General features: G+C 41.7%; 1 protein-coding gene and 1 long non-coding RNA gene across 2 annotated transcripts in view; one reads left to right on the plus strand and one right to left on the minus strand.

The window, feature by feature from the left end:
* Window positions 1-23748, plus strand: part of LOC145515391 (uncharacterized) — a 674380-nt gene that overhangs the window by 370583 nt on the left and 280049 nt on the right. The window lies entirely within an intron of this gene.
* Window positions 2391-22881, minus strand: LOC145509294 (uncharacterized). The gene is made up of 6 exons (XR_014055997.1): window positions 22660-22881; window positions 11499-11765; window positions 8489-8630; window positions 6085-6152; window positions 4409-4544; window positions 2391-4028 (listed from the first exon to the last, which is right to left on the minus strand). It is a non-coding gene; the product is annotated as an uncharacterized LOC145509294 (long non-coding RNA).

Below are 23748 nucleotides of genomic sequence, written 5' to 3' on the forward strand. Positions count from 1 at the left end.
AAAAAATCTATGAAGAGTAAATGCTGGAGAGGATGTGGAAAAAAGGGAACCTTCTTGCACTGTTGGTAGGAATGTAAATTGATACAGCCACTATGGAGAATAGTATGGAACTTCCTTAAAAAGCTGAAAATGGAACTACCATATTACCCAAGAATCCCACTACTGAACGTACACCCTGAGAAAACCATAATTCAAAAAGACACATGTACCCCAATGTTCATTCTAGCACTATTTACAATAGCCAGGACATGGAAGCAACCTAAAGGTCCACTGACAGATGAATGGATAAAGAAGATGTGGTACATATATAAAATGGAATACTACCCAGCCATAAAAAAGGAACAAAATGGGGTCATTTGCAGTGATGTGGATGAACTTAGAGTCTGTCATACCAGGTGAAGTAAATCAGAAAGAGAAAAACAAATACTGTATATGAATGTGTATATATGGAATCTAGAAAAATGGTTTCGATGAACCTGTTTGCAGGACAGGAGTAGAGACACAGACATAGAGAACAGACTTGTGAACATGGGGGGAAGGGGAGGGTGGGATGAACTGAGAGAATAGCACTGATGTGTATACACTGCCTTGTATAAAATAGATAGCTAGTGTGAAGCTGCTGTATAGCACAAGGCGCTCAGCTCAGTGCTCTGTGATGACCTAGAGGGGTGGGAGAGAGGCTCAAGAAGGAGGGAATATGTGTATCCACATATAGCTGATTCACTTTGTTGTACAGCAGAAACTAACACAACATTGTAAAGCAGTTATACCCCAATAAAAAATAAAGAACAATTAAGTTATTAATTACAACTAAATAAATGTAGAGTTGCTCAGAAAAGGGATTGAGATGGCATATGCTGGAATACTTGGGGAATGGGGAGGGTGGTAATGTGAGTGGATGCAGAGGGAAGGGTCGGGGTGGATATGGATGAGACATAGGAATGCAAGAAAGGGTTTTTTCTACCAGTAGAAACACAGAATTAGAACAAGAAAGGAAGGTTCTGGGCCAGCCCAGGAGTTTGGGGTCATGACGTAATGCTGCTCTTGATTTTCTGCTCTCACCAGAATGCATAAAGGGGGACCGAGAAGGAAAAAGCCACTTTTTCTTGCACCTTTACTTATTGTATTTCTTAATCTATCCATTGTACTAACTAGTTTTTGAAGGTAGAGGACAAAAGTGCCCAGTAACTCAAAAATATTTTTAGGAGAGTTATTAGTAATCACTGAACATATTGTTTGACTTTAAATTCTAACAACCCCACACCCCCCAGTTGATTTCAGGGATTTTTTTTTTTTTTTCCAAATCAGGTCCCTATGTTTATCAGAATATCCACATGGAAAGAATTTATATAAGTATACATTTAGAAAACATAAGTAAAAATAGAACTGCTGTGTAAATATCAGTCCCTTCCCAGGGGAGAAGCTCCAAAAATGAGACCAGACAGAGCCCATCTTTCCCCCTAGCATTTCCATGGTGTGAATAATCTCTCTTCCTCACCATACATGAGCTCCTAGAAGGAAGAGACCATGTCATATGCGTCTCTACATCCTGGTATCTAGTATACAACTAGTGGTAGAGGTTACTCAAGTGGCCTCTACCATTCATTTAGTCAAATGAATATGTGTGTATATGTATAAGTGCAAGACTATATCCTGATGTTAATTAGGGTAGTGCTAGCTGCCATGACAGGCCCCTCAATTTCAGTTTTGCATAACAGAACTTTAGTTATCACTCATGAGAGTCTAATGTTGATGGGTGGGTTTCCTCTACTCGGTGATTCAGGGACCTGGCCTCTTTCCATCTCATGGTTCTGCTTTTCACTAGGGCTTCAAAGCCCCCTGCATATGGTAGGCAGGCAGGAAAGAGAACATGAAGAGGGTGCCAGTGACACACACAGCGCGTCTGCTCACATTCATTTCAGAGACTAGCCACCTGACCCTGTCTGGGGACAGGGTGGGAAGGAATATGTGGTCCCTGGCTGGGTGGCTTCCTCAAAGAGACACAACGCCACGGGGGAGAAGTCTGGATTTTGGTAGGCAGTTGGCCATATCCAGCCCTTAGCACTTCCTAGCTGTGTGATCTTAGGTAAGTTTATGGCCTGTCCAGGTCTCAGTTCCTTCCTTGAAATCCAGCTCCTGTAAGATTACTGTAAATGTTGAATGACAGATACATTTGAAGTAGTGAGAAGGGGTGCTCGTGAGCCCCTCTATATTGGCTTAATACAGGAGAGCTATTATAATATTGTTACTTTTCATGTTTCAGTTCAGTTAAGATATTTATTGTGTTAATGTTTGTTTTTCTTCAATTACAATCATGGCACATACAAAACTAGGCTAACCCAAGGAGAACGTGTAATTTTACCTATTAAGGTAGAAGAATAGGTAGAGACTTTTATTATTTTAAAAAAATATTTATTTGGCTGTACCAGGTCTTAGTTTTAGCATGCAGAATCTTTAGTTGTGGCATGCAGGATCTATCTATCTATCTATATTTAAATATTTGTTCATTTATTTGTCTCCATTGGGTCTTAGTTGTGGCACGTGGGCTCTTCATTGTGGTGCGAGGGCTTTTCTAGTTGCTTCTCTCTAGTTGTGGCTCACAGGCTCAGTAGTTGTGGTGCCCAGGTTTAGTTGCTCCCCAGCATGTGGGATCCCAATTTCCTGACCAGGGACTGAACCCACGTCTCCTGCATTGGAAGCTGAATTCTTAACCACTGAGCCACCAGGGAAGTCCCAGCACACAGGGTCTTTAGTTGCAGCATGCGAACTCTTGGTTGTGGCATGTGGGATCTAGTTCCCTGACCAGGGATCAAACCCAGGCCCCCCCCGTATTGGATGCTAGGAATCTTAGCCACTGGACCATCAGAGAAGTCCCTAGGTAGAGACTTTGAAATAAAGAAACCCTACTGGCGCCATGAAACATACTAAGGCTAGGATAACACATGGTACCTGTTTGGTGGTGTAAACTTTAGATAAAAAGGGGAATTGTCTCTTGAAAATTTACTGCAGATCTGCTAAGAGTAGGTATATATTGTCAATGTGAAAGGATGATAGGCTTGTAGGTATCACCCCATCCTGGTGGCGGTAGATGGAACAGAATTATTACAAGGCTTGTCCCATAGACCAAAAGGAACTCTAGGGAACCCTAGGCAGGACTCTAGGGAGAGGAGAACAAAGGCGTGTAGGACTCAGGGTGCCGTGGGAAGAGAAGGGAAGGGAAAGATAAAGAGGAAGGGAGGGGGACAGGGCTGGGCACCTGGCTCTCCCTTCAGGACTGAATTCCTCTCCTTCCCCTTTTGCACTGTGGTGTTGGAGATCCAACCAGTCAATCCTAAAGGAAATCAACCCTGAATATTCACTGAAAGGACTGATGCTGAAGCTGAAGCTCCAATACTTTGGCCATCTGATGTGAAGAGCCGACTCATCGGAAAAGACCCTGATGCTGGGAAAGATTGAGGGCAGAAGAAGGGGGTGACAGAGGATGAGATGGTTGGATGACATCATCGACTCAATGGACATGAGTTTGAGCAAACTCCAGGTGACAGTGGAGGATAGGAAGCCTCGCAGTCCATGGGGTTGCAAAGACTACAGCCCAGCTGCAGGAGTATGATGGCTGCTGAGGGCTTGTGACTGAGTCCTCCCTCTCCCAGAAACTGACCTTGGTTGAAGGGAGCTGCATCTTCCAAGATTACAAACCTCCCTTGTCACTGTTGTGGCCCACTGTGGACATCTCTGGGGTCATCCCAGCTCTGCAGTTCCCAGTGGGGTTTGCTGAAGGCTTGGTGGAAACTGAGTTCAGCTTCTCTCCAGTTCTGCCTCCCGCATGCCTTCAGGACTGTGGTTCCCAACGCGCTTCCTAGGAAAGTTCCTGCACAGGACTCTGCAGCTCAGAGTCTGTGTTCTGAGGACCTGGACCTGTGAGAGTAGAGAAGGAAAAAGAATAGAGGAGAAGGGGAAGGAGGGAAGGCTAAAGGAAGGGAAGAGGACCCTTAGGAGAGGGTATCTGTCCTTATCGGCTTCTGTAGTCCCTGGAAAGTAAGTGAAAATGTTAGTCACTCAGTCATGTCCCACTCTTTACAACCCTATGGACTGTAGCCCACCAGCCTTCTCTGTCCATGGGATTTTCCAGGCAAGAGTACTGGGGTAGGTTGCGATGCCCTTCTCCAGGGGATCTTCCCTACCTAGGGATCGAACCCAGGTTCTCCACCATTGTAGGCAGATTCTTTACTGTGTGAGCCACCAGGGAAGTCCCCGGAGACATCACAATAAAAGGAATCCTATTTACCTCCAGGAAAACTCAGTGTCGTTAGACAATATGATTCCAACCTGAAGTAAGGGGCTCTTTGTGCATCTCTCATGCTTGCCCAGCTAACAGGCAGTTTGTTTAATAATGGATTGTTGTGCTTACCTTCTGCGATCAATGGTGTGGCCGGTAGTGTTACATGGTCCTTCTGTATAAAGAATCAGCTTTTAACAAAATTTGTTTTCTCCTTCCTTCATACTTGCCACCAAACATAGACTAGCTCATCCATTTCTGCTTTGAACTGCAACACAAATGTGCCTTCTGAATTCACGTGGGGGAAAACAAGGGGAAAGGTCTGTTGCCAGTGTCTGTCTCGGGTCTTTTCACTGAGAGGGCTTATGCTGCCTCTCCTGCCAGGAGTGAATGTAAGTGGGTTTCATGACCTTTTGTGCCAAGCACCCAGTGGGCCTGCAAAAAGTGCATTTTAAAGTGAATTACGCTGAGTCTGTAATCAGTGGGATCTCACTGGCTGGGGTGAAGGGATCTCACTGGAGACCTGACCTTCCAAGGTCGTTCACCTTCAGGCATTCTCATCTTTATCTAGCTGATGCCTTCGGGAGACTGTTTTCACAAGAGCTCCCAATTCGAGGATACTGGCAAGATTCTAAATTGCCCTGTATTTCAGGTGGTTCTGTTTCCTTGTGGTGGGTTTGCCATGATGAGTTTCAATTTCCCTGATAGAAGTGTGTTTTCTGGGCTCCCGTGGTGATTAATTCAGGGGAAGCCTTTATCAGTTGTGATCTAAATGTGTATTTGTTTTACCCTCAGCCAACAAGACAATTACAAATGTTGTCTTGCCTGCCACGACAGGCTTGGAAATGCAGTTGTCACAGCGAAAGCTGCAAAGCATATGAGTTCCAGGCTCTGTGCTGACGCTTGACTAGCTGAATACATGCAGGAGCCAGAAAGTGGAAAATATTTCACAGGAGATGATGAATGCTCCTCTGCTCCCACAGAATTGGCAATGAGCTTTACTTGGACTTTAATTTGACCCAGAGTTGTTCCTAAAAGTGTGCAGGGTGACATGACAGTCTAATCTCTCTACATTACTATGTGCCTGTGTGTACGTACTCCAGGAATATTAATTGCAGAGAAGTGTCCTGCCTTCACTTATTAATTTTAAAATTTATTTGGTTTGGTTGCACCAGGTCTTTGTTGCTGCACACGGGCTAGTTATAATGAGCAGAGGCTTCTCTCGAGTTGCAGCGCACTGGCTAATCTTTGTGATGGCTTCTCTTGCTGTGGAGCACCTAGGGTGTGTGGGCTCAGTAGTTGCGCCTCTCTGGCTTAGTTGCCCCAAGGCATGTGGGATCTTCCCAGACGAGAGGTCAACCCATGTCCCCTGCATTGGCAGGTAGATTCTTAACCGATGGACCACCAGGGAAGTCCGTGTCCTGCCTTCTTCTTCTACCTCAGGGTTCTCATGGACTCCAAAAGCTCTGATGGGCCCCAGCATTTGGGACAGACACTGATTGGACCTGGGCAAGTGACTTATTCTATATTCAAGAACTGAGGTAGGGCTGGTGCTCACAGAGAAAGCTCAAGGATGGAGTATCCCCAATGCTGTCCTGCAGAAAGTGGAGCCTGTGTGTGTACGTGCATCCTAAGTGGCTTCAGTTGTGTCCGACTCTGTGCAACCCCATGGATTGTAGCCCTCCAGGCTCCTCTCTCCTTGGGGATTCTCCAAGCAGGAATACTGGAGTGGGTTGCCATGCCCTTCTCCAGGGGATCTTCCTGAGGAGCCTACTGGACCATAATCCACGTCTCTCATACTTACGTACCCCAAACCCACTGGTCCTCTTCTGTCACATGCTTAACATTCATAGTCAATACTTTTCTGCCCATAGTTCTAAAGACAGAGATGATAAAGCCATTAAAAAGAATACATTCAAATCAGTTCTAATGAGGTAGATGAAACTGGAGCCTATTATCCAGAGTGAAGTAAGCCAGAAAGAAAAACACCAATACAGTATACTAACACATATATATGGTATTTAGTCAATTGGTAAAGATAACCCTGTATGCGAGACATCAAAAGAGACACAGATAAATAGAACAGTATTATGGACTCTATGGGAGAGGGCAAGGGTGGAATGATATGGGAGAATGGCATGGAAGCATGTAAATTATCATATGTGAAACGAATCACCAGTCCAGGTTCAATGCATGATACAGGGTGCTCGGGGCTGGTGCACCGGGATGACCCGGAAGGATGGGATGGGGAGGGAGGTGGAAGGGGGGTTCTGGAAGGGGAAAACATGTACACCCATGATGGATTCATGTCAATGTATGGCAAAACAAATACACTATTGTAAAGTTAAAAAATAGAAAATAAACTGATTAAAAAAAAAAGAAAATATACTGATAACTGTGCTATCTTTGTCACTAAAACTGAAAAAAAAAATATGACTTAGGTGGTGCCCTTCCTAGTGACAAGTCTGAGTATTTAATGCTATCTTGAGATGGCTCCTTAGGGAGCTGTTTTATGTCATTTTCTTGTAACTGTCACTCTAATGTGCCGAAGGGAAGTTTTATTGTCATTTGCATATTCTTAAAGTTTACTGAATTTTAAGAGATGCATGCCTGAGCAATAACTTGTCTCGATATGTTTAGGAATTTAGATTTTTTTTTTTCCTGGTTGGAGCTGCCAAGCTCAGCTGCTACTTGAGTCATTTATTTCCTATAGTTTTACGTGGATTTAGTCTAAGTGCTTGGGATTTAAAGAGGTATGAGCCATGATTGCCATGCACAGTGGAGTGATGGGGTCATACATGTGAGCAAGTACTGGGAGCCCAGAATGCTCCACCGAGCTTCTGGTAGAAGAAGCACTTATTCTACCAAGTGCTGTGAGAGCAGAGAGGAAGGACGAAGAGCTGACCAGTCACCTTGGTATCCTTTCCCGGTGGGAATGGCACTTGAACTGCGTTGTGAAGAATAATTAGGAGTTGACAGGATGGGGAAGGGTAACAAAGACCACCCCAGACAAGGGGCAAAGCATGAAGAGACAAAGAGATGTGACATAGTGGGGTATACTTGTGGATTTGACAAGCATTCTATGGGTAAGAAGGTGCCTGGAGCTTGGAAGCATTGTAAGGGAGTCTAGGGTATTTGAAACTCAGACAGGTGGAGCCAGGGAAGGCTTTTAGGCAGGAGATTGAGTGTACACGTGGGCAGTGATCGTATGCTGCCTGGAGGGTGAGTGAGATGAGAGTTGACATGTGGCTGTAAATAGGTTGACCTCTGAGGGAGCAGTTGCAGTAGGGTGTTGCTATGGAACCAGGCTGAAAGAAATGACAGAGTAGGTTGAAAGCTCAGAATATTAGCAATAAAGAGATCAGGAGAGTGTGGCATGGTAGAGAGAGGATGAGGATGGTTAAGGGAAAGTGAGAAGGTTAAGATTTGTGTAAGAACTGCCACCTGTATGAGCAATTTGTTACGGGTATGTTCTTCTGGACTTCTCAAAGAAGTCCATATCAAATATGTTGGACCCCCCCCTAAAGTCCCCCAGGTAGAGATGAGCTTTGCTTGAACTTTCTTCTTGGCTTCCAAAATACTAGAGAAAGCTTAGCTGCTTACGTGGTCGCCTTCCCCTTCTAGACCATAAATAGCTTGAGGGCAGGGATTGCATTTTATTAGTATTTGTGTCCTCCATCTCTGGCACTTAGTAGGTGCTCAGTTGGTATTTGTTGAAGAGGGGTTGAATGATGATATAAATGTGATGGGTTGAAGGGCAGGAAACTGTAGAAATGGAGAGGTTGAAGATAACAGAGAGAAGGAGAGACATTAAGAGGAAATTTCTGAGGGTACAAAAGGATAGATCCTCCAGAATCGGGGTCAGCAAACTTTTCTATAAACGCCCGAATAGTAACTATTTTAGACTTTAGGGGCCAGATGGTCTCTGTTTCTCATCTCTGCCATCACAGTGTGAGAGCAGCCATCCACAATAGGTCAAAGAAAGGCATGGTTGTGTTCCAGAAACATGGCTTATAAAAACAGGCCCTGATCTGTGCTCTAGAACAGCGATCCCCAACCTTTCAGGCACCAGGGACCAGTTTTGTGGAAGACAGTTTTTCCATGGAGCAGGGATGGGATGGTCAGGACGATTCAAGTGCATTTCATTTATTGTGCACTTTATTTCTATCATGATTACATTGTGATATATAGTGAAATAATTATACAACTCACCATACTGCAGAATCAGTGGGAGCCCTGAGCTTGTTTTTCCTGCAACTGGATGGTCCCATCTGTGTGTGATGGGAGCCGTTGATATCCGAAATGTGTTGCTCAATTGTCACTTGCCGCTCACCGATAGGGTTTTGATATGAGTCTGCAAGTAATTGATTTATTATGGTCTCTGTGCAGTCAAACCTCCCTGCTAATGATAATCTGTATTTGCAGCCACTCCCCAGCGCTAGCATCAGCACCCCAGCTCCACCTCAGATCTTCAGGCATTAGGTTCTCATAAGGAGCACGCATCCTAGATCCCTCGCGTGGGCAGTTCACAGTAGCGTTCGAGCTCCTATGAGAATCTAATGCCACTGCTAATCTGACAGGAGGTGGAGCCCAGGAGGTAATGCAAGTGGTGCAGAGTGGCTGTAAATACAGATGAAGCCTTTCTGCTTTCACTGGGTGTAAGCAGGTGAGGTACACCGTGGCGTCAATCAAGGAAATATACCAATACTTTTGTGAATCTTTCAATATGCTATTACTGGGGTAGCATTTAAATTTGATCACAATGCTGGAAAGTATGACTGAAAAATTAAATGAATCTCTTTTAGATACTTTGTAAAGCTTTTGGTAGGTGTGACTGTACATAGAGAGCAATAAAACTGCAGTGTGACAGGCATGCTAGGCCATTGCTGGGCTCACTCACCAAGTGAGTCCTTAGCAAGCTGACAGATCTTTACATGTCACGGCCCTTTAGGGGTCACTTGCAAACAGTGAAACTGCAAATGATAATGCAGTTTGTTTTATATGGTAGTTGTAGGCTTGTTTTTAGTTAAGCGAATCGATTGGGTATCTGTGCTCAGTCTTGTTCAACCCTCTGCAGCCCCAGGACTGATGCCCACCAGACTCCTCTGTCCACAGAATTTTCTAGACATGAATAACCAGAGTGGGTTGTCACTTCCTACTCCAGGGGATCTTCCTGACCTAGGGATCGAACTCGCATCTCTTGTGTCTCCTGCATTGGCAGGTGGGTTCTTTACCACTAGCACCACCTGGGAAGCCCCTAAACTAATAGATTAGATAGTAAGTATGTCAGCTCACCCTTTACTTTGCTTGTTAAGTACTTCATATGTTGATCAGAAACTCGTGATTATTTAATGAATATCTGATAACTGAAATGAATAGCTCTACAAATGTAATTGAGACCATGTCTATGGATAAATTAGGGACTTCCCTGGTGGCTCAGAGGTTAAAGCGTCTGCCTCCAATGCAGGAGACCTGGGTTCGATCCCTGGGTCGGGAAGATCCCCTGGAGAAGGAAATGGCAAACCACTCCAGTATTCTTGCCTGGAGAATCCCATGGACGAAGGAGCCTGGTAGGCTACAGTCAACGGGGTCGCAAAGAGTCGGACATGACTGAGCGACTTCCCTTTCTATGGATAAATGAATAGACCATGTCTATGGATATGAATTTGAGTAAGCTCTGGGAGTGGTGATGAACAGGGAGGCCTGGGGTGCTGCAGTCCATGGGGTCACAAAGAGTCAGACACGACTGAGCAACTGAACTGAACTGAACTATGGATAAAAATGAAACCATCTTATCATTAATGTCACATTTATAAAGCCTTAGCTGCTATCTTATGCCTTGAATAGCTCAGGTTTCCCTCAACATTTTCCTCATTTGTGACTGACAAAGACTTGGGTTTGTGTAAATAGCAATTTTTTAAAATAGAATTTGGTCAGATAATTAGAAAAGAGAAGTATCACTTCTGTTCTTCCAGTGGGTTTCGTATTTAAATAATTGATCACAAACCTAGGACACTGTAAATGTGCTTTATTTGCATGGCATTTATAAAATGTCTGAATTGATTGCCAGTAATAAAAATCAAGAAATGTTGCCAGAAAACCTAGGCTTCCTAACAACATGGGTGCTCTTCCTGACTAGAGGGGAGAAACTGCTCTCCCAACGGAAGGTGCATGGTGGGCTGACCCCAGGCAGCCCAGCCTTGCTTCCCTCATTTCCATTGCCTGCTTGCCTCCTGTGGGCATTTGAGCTTATGACCCACGTACTAGCTTATGATTGAATAAATAAAAGTTGTCACCTCGAACTGAAATGTGGGGTCCCCTTAAGAGATCACATTGTTAAGAATGTTGAATGTTCAGCCATCAGTCATAAAAACTGATTTGTAATTCATCTTCTTTGTGAAAAAAAAAATTCTTTGGTTTTCTGTTCTGGGCTATGCAGATTTTGAAGATTCACAAATTAATTCCTATTTATGCTATCATTAGCCTCTTTATCCAGCATTCTTTGAGCTAAGTTATTATAACCTCCCCAAGTTATAATAACCTCTCTTGCTAAGTTATTATTTTCTCCCCAGAAAATGGCACTTTATTTTATTTTTTTAAATTAATTTTTATTGGCGTATAGTTGCTTTACAATGTTGTGTTAGCATCTACTGAACAGAAAGTGAATCAGCTATGTGTATGCATGTAGCTCCTCTTTTTTGGATTTCCTTCCCATGTAGGTCACCACAGAGCACTGGATAAGGTTTTCCTGAACTGCACAGTAGATTTTCATTAGTGATCTATTTTGTGCATGGTATCAATAGTGTGTATATGTCCATCCCAATCTCTCAATTGATCCCAAACCCCGCTCCCTGGCTTCCCCCACTTCACATTCATACGTTTGTTCTCTGTGTCTGTGTTTCTATTTCTGTTTTGAAAATAAGCTCATCTATACCATGGGTTTCCTGGGAGGCACTAGTGGTAAAGAACCCACCTGCCAATGCAGGAGACGTAAGAGACATGGGTTCGATCCCTGGGTTGGGAAGATCCCTTGGAGGAGGACATGACAACCCACTCTGGTATTCTTGCTTGAAGAATCACCATGGACAGAGGAGCCTGGTGGGCTATAGTCCATATTCGCTTCATGACTGAAGCGACTTAGCATGCACACACACAACTATACCATTTTTCTAGATTCCACATATATGTGTTAACATGCGATATTTTTCTTTTTCTGACTTACTTCAACTAAGTTATTATTTATGCAACTTGGAGAACATTTTTGTAACCATGGTGCTTATGTGCCTGGTCCATCTTTGTGATCCTCTTAGATTACTCTTTTCTTCCTTCATTTAGGATTATCTGTCTTTGCCAGATTCCTAGGGGAGATTGTTCTGCTCTGTTTCCTCCTCTTTGCTAGGTGCATTGTTTTGTGCACTAATATCTGCATCATCCTTTTCCCTTCACTTTTTAGCTTGAAAAATGTATCACTTTATCATGAAGCATATGCCTGGAAAATGAACATATACCAACAATCACTATTTTGATAAAATGTACACAAAAAGCCAGTATAGCTACTTGAATATATATCAAGGAATTAAATTTATTCATTCAGTCATTCACTCAGCAGACACTTCTTGAGCACCTAATGTGTGTCTGGTGTTTCTGGATTCTAAGGAAGCAATGGTGAATCAAAGAGAACAAAGTTCGGCCACACTCTAGTGAACAAACAAGCACTCAACCTATATCTGATATCTTGTCAGTAGGGCCAGTGCTATGAAGATGATAGAGTGGAGGTGATTATTGAGTCCCATGGGTGCTATTCTAGATGGGCAAGGCAAGTAAGGCCTCGCTGAAGAGGTGCCATTTGAGCAGAGCCATGAATGAAGCAAGGGGACAAGCCATGTGGATGTTTGTTGGAAGGTTTACTGGGTGTTGGAACAGCTCTTGCAAAGGGCCTGAGGAAAGAATGGTCTTGGTGTGCTCTTGAAAGGCCAGTGTGGCTGGAAGTGCCTATGGGAGAAGGTAGGACGGGGTTCAGTTCAGGTTAAGTAGCTTTGTAGACCATGAAAAAGAATCTGGGTTAGATTTTAATTGTGATGGGAAACCATATAAGGAAGATTTGCTTGTTGGTTCTTAAGATGGGAGATCCTTAAGCATCTATGAATATACATGCAGAGGAGAGGAGTGGCTATGGAGAATGTCTGATCAGTGGTGGGTTGGTTCCCGGATACAAGTTCAGATTCATGTGATGGAAGTGGTACACAGAGCTTGCTCTAACTATGGCCGGCTGCTGCTGTTGCCCTGCCCTGGGTCCCTGCGCTCTTTTCCCTCTCCCTGATTCACTCCTGCTATTAGAGAGTATTCCCTGCAGAGTATATCGGCACAATGCAGAAGTGCAGCATGCTAGCTTCTCATACATTTGTGATTTGTGATGTACCTGCTTTGATGTTCATTTGAGTCTTCCCAGGAGGACATAGATTCCAGGAACCAGGGTCTACATATTTGACTATGTAATCTCAACAATATGAATATCTGGGTGCTCACTCAGGGACACATCCACATTTATTGAAACAGAAAGGCTCTGCAGCATCTCTCTGTTCAGACCCCTCCCTCACATTTGTGTGCGTGCGTGCTCAGTCTCTCAGTTGCATCTGAATCTTTGTGACTCCATGGACTGTAGCCTACACCTTTGTCCATGGAATTACCCCATCAAGAATCCTGGAGTGGGCTGCCATTTCCTCCTCTGGGGGATCTCAAACCTGTGTCTCCTGGGCCTCCTGCATTGGCAGGTGGATTCTTAACCACTGAGACACCTGGAAGGCCCTGTCAGGTGTATCTTTCAGGAGGGATAATTTTGATAGACAGACTAATTTGTGATATTCCATTGATCAAATGACAAAAGCACCCACTTTCTCATATTCCAAAGCTCCTCAGTAATTATTTAACTGTTTGGAGGTATCATTCTCATGCTAAAGGCCTTATTACTTTTCCTCTTATAACACTGATTTACCTGTTTTTCCAGTAGAGAGGGGTTCTAACTAAAGCCCACTGATAATATGTTCCCCTTGTCAAAGATTCATTGTCATCAGAAGTTAGAAAATTATTCTTGTTTGTTCCTATTTTTGTTTTGGCATGATTTTTAACTCCAAGCAACACTTGAAGGCAAAAGGAGAAGAGGGCATCAGAGGATGACATGGTTGGATAGCATCACTGATGCAATGGATGTGAACTTGGGCAAACTCTGGGAGATAGTGAAGGATGGGGAGGCCTGGCGTGTTGCAGTCCATAGGGTTGCAAAGAGTTGGACACAACTTAGTGACTGAACAACAACAACAACAACAAACACATCAGCACAATGTAAATCATTATCTTGTCTCCTGCTCTGTATTTTACCCACTTCAGGACCCTAGCTTTCCTGTTGCCAGCCTCAGTTTTTGAATTTGTTGATGTCTCTGTGTTGAACTCCTCCCAAGACCCACATAGCTCTATCCTTTGTTTCCTTAGGGTTTCTGTACACGTGTCAGCTCACCAAGGCCTTTCCTGACCATCTTTTGTGAAATAAATATCTCACCATGGTGCTTCTCTCTTTTGTTCTGCCTTTTTTTTTTCTGTAGCATGATCACCCCATAGCAGGTTGTTTATTTACCTATTTATCAGGTTATTTGTTTATTGTCTCCTTCACTAGAATGTAAGCTCTGTGAGAGGAAGGACTTTGTTATGATCATCGCTTATACCCTGAGTTCCTAGAACACTGTTGTGCACAGAAGAGTCTATCAATATTTTAAAAACAAAACTATGACGGTTAATGGCTGGTGAAGTCAAGTTCGAGTTCTAGACCCCCATTAGCAACATATGCTTATCAACTGAGCTAGTTGCCATCGAGACTTGAAAGGCCAAAGTAAGCAATCCTTTTAGCCACAGATTTGCAGAGGACGGTTTCCTTTGGATGTTATGTTGTTTTCTCTTAGGAAGGAGAACTTTGCAAGCATGATGAACAAACTATTGGACTGGGTCTCTGAATCCTTGCTGCTCAAAGCATGGTCTGCCTACCAGCAGCATTGGCGTGGCCCCAAGCTTATTAGGGGGCTTCCCTGGAGACTCAAACAATAAAGAATCCACCTGCAATGCAGGAGACCTGGGTTCAGTCCCTGGGTCAGGAAGATCCCCTGGAGGAGGAAATGCCAACCCACTCCAGTATTCTTGCCTGGAGAATCCCATGGACAGAAGAGCTTGGTGGGCTACAGTCCATGGGGTCACAAAGAGTCAGACATAACTGAGCTCACATGCATGCAAGTTTATTAGAACTTGCAGGATCTCAAGGCCCACCTGTGCAGAAGGAAATGGCAACCCACTCCAGTATTCTTCCCTAGGGAATCCTATATTCGGGGGAGCCTGGTGGGCTGCTGTCCATGGGGTCGCACAGAGTCAGACACGACTGAAGCGACTTAACAGCGGCAGCAGCAGCAGCAGCAAGACTTGCTGAATCTGAATCTGCATTTAATGCAGGTGATTCCTGTGTATAATTAAAGTTTGAGAAGTATAGCTCTAAGTCACCTGACTTTGACCTAAAAATTGGAAGATAATATCTTTTAGAACTTGATCATTTAACTTGGTTTTGGAAGTCATCATTAATAAAGAGACCAACTCAATACTTTATATTCTTTTTTAAATTATTTTTCTATTTATAGTACTTTTAAAAAAATATTTATTTTTTGTTGAAGGATAATTGCTTTACAGACTTTTGTTGTTTTCTGTCAAACCTCAACATGAATCAGCCATAGGTATACATATATCCCCTCCGTTTTGAACTTCCTTCCCATCTCCCTCCCCATCCCACCCCTCTAGGTTGATACACAGCTCCTGTTTGAGTTTCCTTAGCCATACAGCAAATTCCCATTGACTATCTATTTTACATATGGTAATTAAGTTTCCATGTTACTCTTTTCATACATCTCACCCTCTCCTCCCCTCTCCCTAAGTCCACAAGGCTATTCTCTATGTCTGTTTCTCCATGTAAGTAAATTCTTCAGTACCATTTTTCTAGATTCTGTATATATGTGTTAGAATATGGTATTTATCTTTCTCTTTCTGACTTACTTCACTCTGTGTAACAGGTTCTAGGTTCACCCACCTCATTAGAACTCACTCAAAGGCGTTCCTTTTTATGGCTGAGTAATATTCCATTGTGTATACATACCACAACTTCTTTATCCATTCATCTGTAGATGGACATCTAGGTTGCTTCCATGTTCTAGCTACTGTAAATTGGGCTGCAGTGAACAATGGGATACATGTGTCTTTTTCAGTTTTGGTTTCCTCAGAGTATATGCCTAGGAGTGGGATTGCTGACGCATATAGTGGTTTTATTCCTAGTGTTTTAAGGAATTTCCATACCATCTTCCATAGTAGTTGCATCAATTTACATTCCCACCAACAGTGCAAGAGTATTCCCTTTTCTCCACACTCTCCAGCATTTATTGTTTGTAGACTTTTTGATGATGGCCATTCTGACTGGTGTGAGGTGATATCTCATTGTAGTTTTGATTTGCATTTCTCTAATAATGAGTGATGTTGAGCATCTTTTCATGTGTTTGTTAGCCATCTGTATGTCTTCTTTGGAAAAATGTCTGTTTAGGTCTTTTTCCCACTTTTTGATTGGGCTGTTTGTTTTTCTGGTATTGAGTTGTATGAGCTGCTTGTATATTTTGGAAATTAATCCTTTGTCAGTTATTTCATTTGCTATTATTTTCTCCCATTCTGAGGGTTGTCTTTTCACTTTGCTTAGTGTTTCCTTTGCTGTGGAAAAGCTTTTAAGTTTAATCAGGTCTCACTTGTTTACTTTTGCTTTATTTCTATTACTCTGGGAGGTGGGCCATAGAGGATCTTGCTTTTTGATTGATGTCATCTAGTGTTCTGCCTATGTTTTCCTCTAAGAGTTTTGTAGTTTCTGGTCTTACATGTAGGTCTTTAATCCATTTTGAGTTTATCTTTGTGTATGGTGTTAGGAAGTGTTCTGATTTCATTCTTTTACATGTAGCTGTCCAGTTTTCCCAGCACGGTTTATTGACGAGGCTCTCTTTGCTGCATTGTATATTCTTGCCTCCTTTGTCAAAAATAAGGTACCCATAGGTGCATGGGTTTATTTCTGGGCTTTCTATCTTGTTCCATTGGCCTATATTTCTGTTTTTGTGTCAGTACCATACTGTCTTGATGACTGTAGCTTTGTAGTATAATCTGAAGTCAGGAAGATTGATTTCTCCAGCTCCATTCTTCTTTCTCAAGACTACTTTGGCTATTTGGGGTCTTTTGTATTTTCATATGAATTGTGAAATTTTTTATTCTAGTTCTGTGAAAAATTTCACTGGTAATTTGATAGGGATCACATTGAATCTGTAGATTGCATTTGGTAGTATAGTCATTTTCACAATATTGATTCTTCCTACCCAGGAACATGGAATATATCTCCATCTGTTTATGTCATCTTTGATTTCTTTCATTAGTGTCTTATAATTTTCTGTGTACAATTCTTTTGTCTCTTTAGGTTAGTTTATTCCTAAATATTTAATTCTTTTTGTTGCAATGGTGAAGGGGATTGATTCCTTAATTTCTCTTTCTGATTTTTCATTGTTAGTATATAGAAATGCAAGTGATTTCTGTGTATTGATTTTCTATCCTGCAACTTTGCTAAATTCACTGATTATCTCTAGTAATTTTCTGATACTATCTTCAGGGTTTTCTATGTACAGTATCATGTCATCTGCAAACAATGAGAGCTTTACTTCTTCTTTTCTGATCTGGATTCATTTTATTTCTTTTTTTTCTCTGATTGCTGTAGCTGAGACTTCCAGAACTATGTTGAATAATAGTGGTGAAAATGGATACCCTTGTCTTGTTCCTGATCTTAGGGGAAATGCTTTCAGTTTTTCAACATTGAGAATAATGTTTGCTGTAGGCTTATTATGTATGGCCTTTAATATGTTGAGGTAGCTTCCTTCTGTGCCTATTTTTTGAAGAGTTTTAATCATAAATGGGTGCTGAATTTTGTCAAAGGCTTTTTCTGCATCTATTGAGATTATCATATGGTTTTTATCTTTCAGTTTGTTAATATGGTGTATTACATTGATTGATTTGCATTTATTGAAGAATCCTTGCATTCCTGTAATAAACCCAACTTGATCATCGTGTATGAGCTTTTTGATGTGTTGTTGAATTCTGTTTGCTAAAATTTTGTTGAGGATTTTTGCATCTATGTTCATCAGTGGTATTGGCCTGTAGTTTTCTTTTTTGTGTGTTGCCTTTGTGTGGCTTTGGTATCAGGGTAATGGTGGCCTCGTAGAATGAGTTTGGAAGTGTTCCTTCCTCTGTAATTTTTGAAAGAGTTTTAGAAGGATGGGGATTAGCTCTTCTCTAAATGTTTGGTAGAATTCTCCTATGAAGCCATCTGGTCCTGAGTTTTTGTTTTTTGGGAGATTTTTGATCACAGTTTCAATTTCAGTGCTTGTAATTGGGTTGTTCATAATTTCTACTTCTTCCCGGTTTAGTCTTGAAAGATTGAACTTTTCTAAGAATCTGTCCATTTCTTCTAGGTTATCCATTTTATTGCCATATAGTTGTTCATAATAGTCTCTTATAATCCTTTGTATTTCTGCATTGTCTATTGTAAGCTCTCCTTTTTCATTTCTAATTTTGTTGATTTGATTCTTCTCTCTTTTTTTCCTTGATGAGTCTGGCTAAAGATTTGTCAGTTTTATCTTCTCAAAGAAACAGCTTTTAGTTTTATTAATCTTTACTATTGTTTCTTTCATTTCTTTTTCATTTATTTCTGCTCAGATCTTTATGATTTCTTTCCTTCTACTAATTTTGGGGGGGTTTTGGTTCTTCTTTTTCCAGTTGTTTTAAGTGTAAAGTTAGGGGTTGTCTATTCAATGTTTTTCTTGTTTCTTGAGGTAGGATTGTATTGCTATAAGCTTCCCTCTTAGAACTGCTTTTGCTGCATCCCACAGGTTTTGAGTTGTTGTGTTTTCATTGTCATTTGTTTCTAGAAATTTTTTTGATTTCCCTTTTGATTTCTTCAGTAACCTGTTGGTTATTTAGAAGCATATTGTTTAATCTCTATGTGTTTGTGTTTCTTACAGTTTTTTTCTTGTAATTGATATCTAGTCTCATAGCATTGTGGTCGGAGAAGATGCTTGATATGATTTCAATTTTCTTCAATTTACTGAGGTTTGATTTGTGACCCAAGATGTGGTCTATCCTGGAGAATGTTCCATGTGCACTTGAGAAGGTATATTCTTCTGCATTTGGATGGAATGTCCTGAAGATATCAATGCGATACATCTCATCTAACATATCAGTTAAGACTTGTGTTTCCTTATTAATTTTCTGTTTTGATGATCTGTCCATTGGTGGGAGTGGGGTGTTAAAATGTCCTGCTATTATTGTGTTACTATCAATTTCTCCCTTTATGTCTGTTGGTGTTTGTCTTATGTATTGAGGTGCTGCTATGTTGGGTGCATAGATATTTACAATTGTTATGTCTTCTTCTGGGATTGAACCTTTGATCATTGTGCAGTTCCTTCCTTATCTCTTGTAATCTTCTTTATTTTAAGGTCTATTTTGTCTGATATGAGGATTGCTACTCCAGCTTTCTTTTGCTTTCCATTTGCATGGAATATATTTTTCCATCCTCTCACTTTCAGTCTATATGTGTCTTGAGGTCTGAAGTGGGTTTCTTGTAGACAGCATATATATGGGTCTTGTTTTTGTATCCATTCAGCCAGTCTGTGTCTTTTGGTTGGAGCATTTACTCCATTTACGTTTAAAGTAATTATTGATATATATGTTACTGTTGCCATTTTCTGAATTGTTTGGTGTTGATTTTGTAAATCTTTTTCCTTCTCTTGTATTTCTTGCCTATATAAGTCCCTTTAACATTTGTTGTAAAGTTGGTTTGGTGGTACTGAAGTCTCTTAACTTTGCTTGTCTGAAAAGCTTTTGATTTCTCCATCAATTTTGAATGAGATCCTTGCTGGGTACAATAATCTTGGTTATAGATTTTTCCCTTTCAGTACTTTAAATATATCCTGCCATTCCCTTTTGGCCTGCAGAGTTTCTGCTGAAAGATCAGCTGTTAAACATATGGGGTTTCCCTTGTTTGTTACTTGTTGTTTTTCTCTTGCTGTTTTTAATATTCTTTCTTTGTGTTTAGTCTTTGTTAGTTTGATAAGTTATGTATCTTGGTTTGTTTCTGTTTGGGTTTATCCTGTATCCTCTTGGGTTTATCCTCTTTGCTCCTCTTGGACTTGATTGACTATTTCCTTTTCCATGTTGGGGAAATTTTCAACTATAATCTCTTCAAAAATTGTCTCATACCCTTTCTTTTTCTCTTCTTCTTCTGGGACCCCTATTATTCGAACGTTGGTGTGTTTGATATTGTCCCAGAGGTCTCTGAGACTATCCTCAGTTCTTTTCATTCTTTGTACTTTATTCTGCTCTTTAGAAGTTATTTCCACCATTTTATCTTCCAGCTCACCGATTTGTTTTTCTGCTTCAGATATTCTGCTATTGATTCCTTCCAGAGCATTTTTAATTTCAATAATTGTGTTGCCTTTGTATGTTTATTCTTTAATTCTTCTAGGTCTTTATTAATTGATTCTTGTATTTTCTCCATTTTGCTTTCAAGGTTTTTGATCATCTTTACTATCATTATTCTGAATTCTTTTTCAGGTAGTTTGCCTATTTCCTCTTCATTTATTTGGACTTCTGTGTTTCTAATTTGTTTATTCATCTGTGTAGTATTTCTCTGCCTTTTAATTATTATTTTTTTAACTTATTGTGTTTGAGGTCTTCTTTTCCCAGGCTTCAAGGTTGAATTCTTTCTTCCTTTTGGTTTCTGCCCTTCTAAGGTTGGTCCAGTGGTTTGTGTAAGCTTTGTATAGGGTTAGATTTGTGCCGAGTTTTTGTTGTTGTTGTTGTTGTTTGCTTGCTTGTTTGTCTGTTTTTTCCTCTGATGGGCAGGGCTGAGTGAGGTGTTAATCCTGTCTGCTGATGATTTGGTTTGTATTTTTCTCGTTTGTTGTTTAGATGAGGCGTCCTGTACAGGGTGCTACTGTGGTTGGGTAATGCCGGGTCTTGCGTTCAAGTGATTTCCTTTGTGTGAGCTCTCACTATTTGATACTGCCTAGGGTTAGTTCTTTATAGTCTAGGGTCTGGAGTCAGTGCTCCCATTCCAAAGGTTCAGGACTTGATCTCCAGTCAGGAACGAAGATTCCACAAGTGGTTTGTTATGGCATTAAGTGAGATTAAAACAAATACCCAAAAATGAGAAACCAAAGATGAACCCCAGACAAATGGCAGTTACAAAACCAGGCAAATAATAATTAAAATGATGGAACATACACAAATACATATACACCTACAAGCAAAGTCAAAACAGTACAACAAAAATAAAGTACAGTAGATTGACCTGGCAAACAAAGAAAATCAAAAATTATATTTACCAGTTAAGAACAAAACTAACTAAAGCACAAACCAGAAAACAAAACTAAAGCAAGGTGCCAAGTGGGGAGTAAAGCAATGAAAATAAAACAAATAAATGTGTTGAGAGGAAAGGAAAGAAAGAAAAGAAAGCAAGAATAGATATGCAAAGTTAAATAGAGGTAGATGAAGAAGATTTATATACCTTAAAGATTAACTGCAAGGGGAAAAGAACAGTAGGAAAGGCAAACAAAGGAATAAATGTAGAAAAAATAATAATAGGTTTAAAAAAATTAAAAATTAAAATTATAAAAAAGAGAAAAGGAAAAAAAAGGAAGAAGAAAGAAAAAAAGAAATTAAAAAAAAAAGGAAAACGCCACAGAACTGCAAAAGCCCAACGCAGAGGGAGAGGTTTATAACAACAATAAAATGTTTGACTGAATATACACATATATACCCATAAGCAAAATCAAAACAGTCCAACAAAAAAAAGTACAGTAGATTGACCCAGCAAACAAAGGAAATCAAAAATTGTATGTACCAGTTAAGAACAAAACTAACTAAAGCACAAACTGGAAAACTAAAGCAAGATGCCAATTGGGGAATAAAGCGATGAAAATAAAACTAACAAATATGTTGAGAGGAAAGGAAAGAAAGAAAAGAAAGAATAGATATGCAAAGTTAAATAGAGGTAGATAAAGAAGATTTATATACAATAAAGGTTGACTGCAAGGGGAAAAGAACAGTCGGAAAAGCAAACAAAAGAATAAATGTAGAAAAAATAATAACAGGTTTAAAAAAATTAAAAATTAAAATTAGAAAAGAAGAAAAAAGGAAAACCACAGAACTACAAAAGCCCAACATAGAGGCAGAGGTTTATGACAACCATAAAAAATGTGACTGAGGGGAAAAAAAAAAAAAGCTCAAAAGCTTAATTAGATTTCATAGTGCCAATAAAACTGACAACTACAACAGAGGGGGAAATAAAGGGAAAAAAAGGAAAAAATAATCCAAGAATCTATAGAATCTATATTACAAATTAGAATAATAAGTGTTTTTCTTGAGTCTCTGCTGTCAGAGTCTTTTCCGAGAGTCAGAGTCCACCTTACCCTCCTAGGATGTCCTCCAACACTGTACTGATCTCTGGAGCTGCTGTGGGGGCAGCTCAGATTCTAATCTGGTCCTACTCCTGTGTGTTCTTGCCTCAATGTCCACAGCTATCAGAACTAGTGCGTTTTCTTTTGTGGGAGCTCTCAATGGCCTTTTATATATTCCATAGACTCCCTTTTATATATTCCATAGACACGGAGTCTGCCTAGTTGATTGTGTGGATTCAATCTGCAGCTTGTACAGATGGTGGAAAGGTTTTGGGTCTTCTTCCTTAGCCACACTGCCCCTGGGTTTCAATTGTGGTTTTATTTCCACTTCTGCATGTGGGTCGTCCATTGGGGTTTGCTCCTGAGGCTGCCTTGGAGGACTTGGGTTTGCCCCCATGATGGCCAGGTGTGGAGGTGGTGCAGCTGCTTGGGTCGCAGGGGTTCTGGCAGCACCAGGTACTCAGGGGAGTTGGTGGCTAGGGCAGCAGGAAATATAGTGCTCTAGAAGGGTATTGCAGCTTCCCTTGTAGCTCAGTTGGTAAAGAATCTGCCTGCAATGCAGGAGACCTGGGTTCGATTCCTGGGTTGGGAAGATCCCCTGGAGAAGGAAATGGCAACCTGGAGGGCTATAGTCCATGGGGTCGCAAGAGTCGGACACAACTTAGTGCCTAAACCACCACCAGAAGGGTATGGCAAACAGTATTGGCAGATACACTCCAGTATGCTTGCCTGGAGAACCCCACCTCCCTGGGGAGGGGAGAAGCCTGGCAGGCCACAGTCTACAGGGTCACAAAGAGTTGGACACGACCGATGCGACCCTGCACGTACCGATGCAAGATTTTTTTTCCTGTGGCAGCTCTGCCCCAGTGAATGTTGAACGTGAAGGTGGTGCAGCTACTTGGCTTGTGGGGACCCTGGCAGTGCAAAGTGTATCAGGACACGGAGTGTCTCCGCCCCAGGAGTTATGGCCCTATCTGAATCTTTTTTTGAGCCTCTTGTAGCTGGCGATCAGAAGAACTCTTTGGCCAGGCTTTCTCCGTAGCTCCACCCATTCAGGCATTTAGAGGGCTCCCTTGCCTGGGGTCTTTCTCTGTTGTTTGTTGCGTCAGGCCCATTGAGTGGCCCCCCTGGCTGGGGTCCTACTCTGTAGATCAGTGCGTCAGGCACTTAAAGGGGCACCCTGGATGGGGTCCTACTCTGTAGTTCGGTACATCAGTCACTTAAAGGAGCACCCTGGGTGGGGTCCTGCTCTGTAGTTCAGCGAGTCAGGCATTTGATGGGCCAGCCTCTATTGTTCAGCTGGCGATGCAGGCGGTAGGGAGAGAGAGGTTATGGTGATGGCTCCACCCCTTGTGTGTGACTCAGCAGTATTGCATTGCTTCCATGGCTTCCTGGCTTTTCTCCACAGGCATTCCACACCACAATCTCCTCCCTCACATCCCCTTGATCTGTCTCTCCACAGTCTACAGCAGCCCTCGCCCTGGGATTGCTCCACAGTCCCTGAATTCCAGCTCCCAGCCTTCTAGGGGACTTGCATCCCTGTCTGGGGTATGTATGGCTGCAGCAAGGACTGTCTGATTTTCATTCCATTTAGGCTGCCACAGATCAGCTGTTTCACTCCCAGCCTTAAATGTTTCTCCTCTGACTCAGACAATTGCCCCAGTGTGGGAATCGGACCCCCGCTTCAGTTTCCTCACCCGCCGAGGGTAGGTCCAGTCCTATTAACACTCCTGTTTTTCCCCCCAGTTCCTTCATCCTACAGAGTTTTGCATGGTTCTGTATATTTTTTTTCCACTGGTCAGGTACTCCTGTCTGTTCCCAACTGGTGTTCTGCATGCACTTCTGTGTCAGAAGTGTACTCCTGATGTATCCGTGGAGAGAGATGTACTCCATGTCCACCTGCTCCTCCTCCATCTT

This window comes from Giraffa tippelskirchi, chromosome 1, assembly GCF_054371585.1.
Source record: "Giraffa tippelskirchi isolate mGirTip1 chromosome 1, T2T-mGirTip1v1.2.pri, whole genome shotgun sequence".
Lineage (NCBI taxonomy): Eukaryota > Metazoa > Chordata > Mammalia > Artiodactyla > Giraffidae > Giraffa > Giraffa tippelskirchi.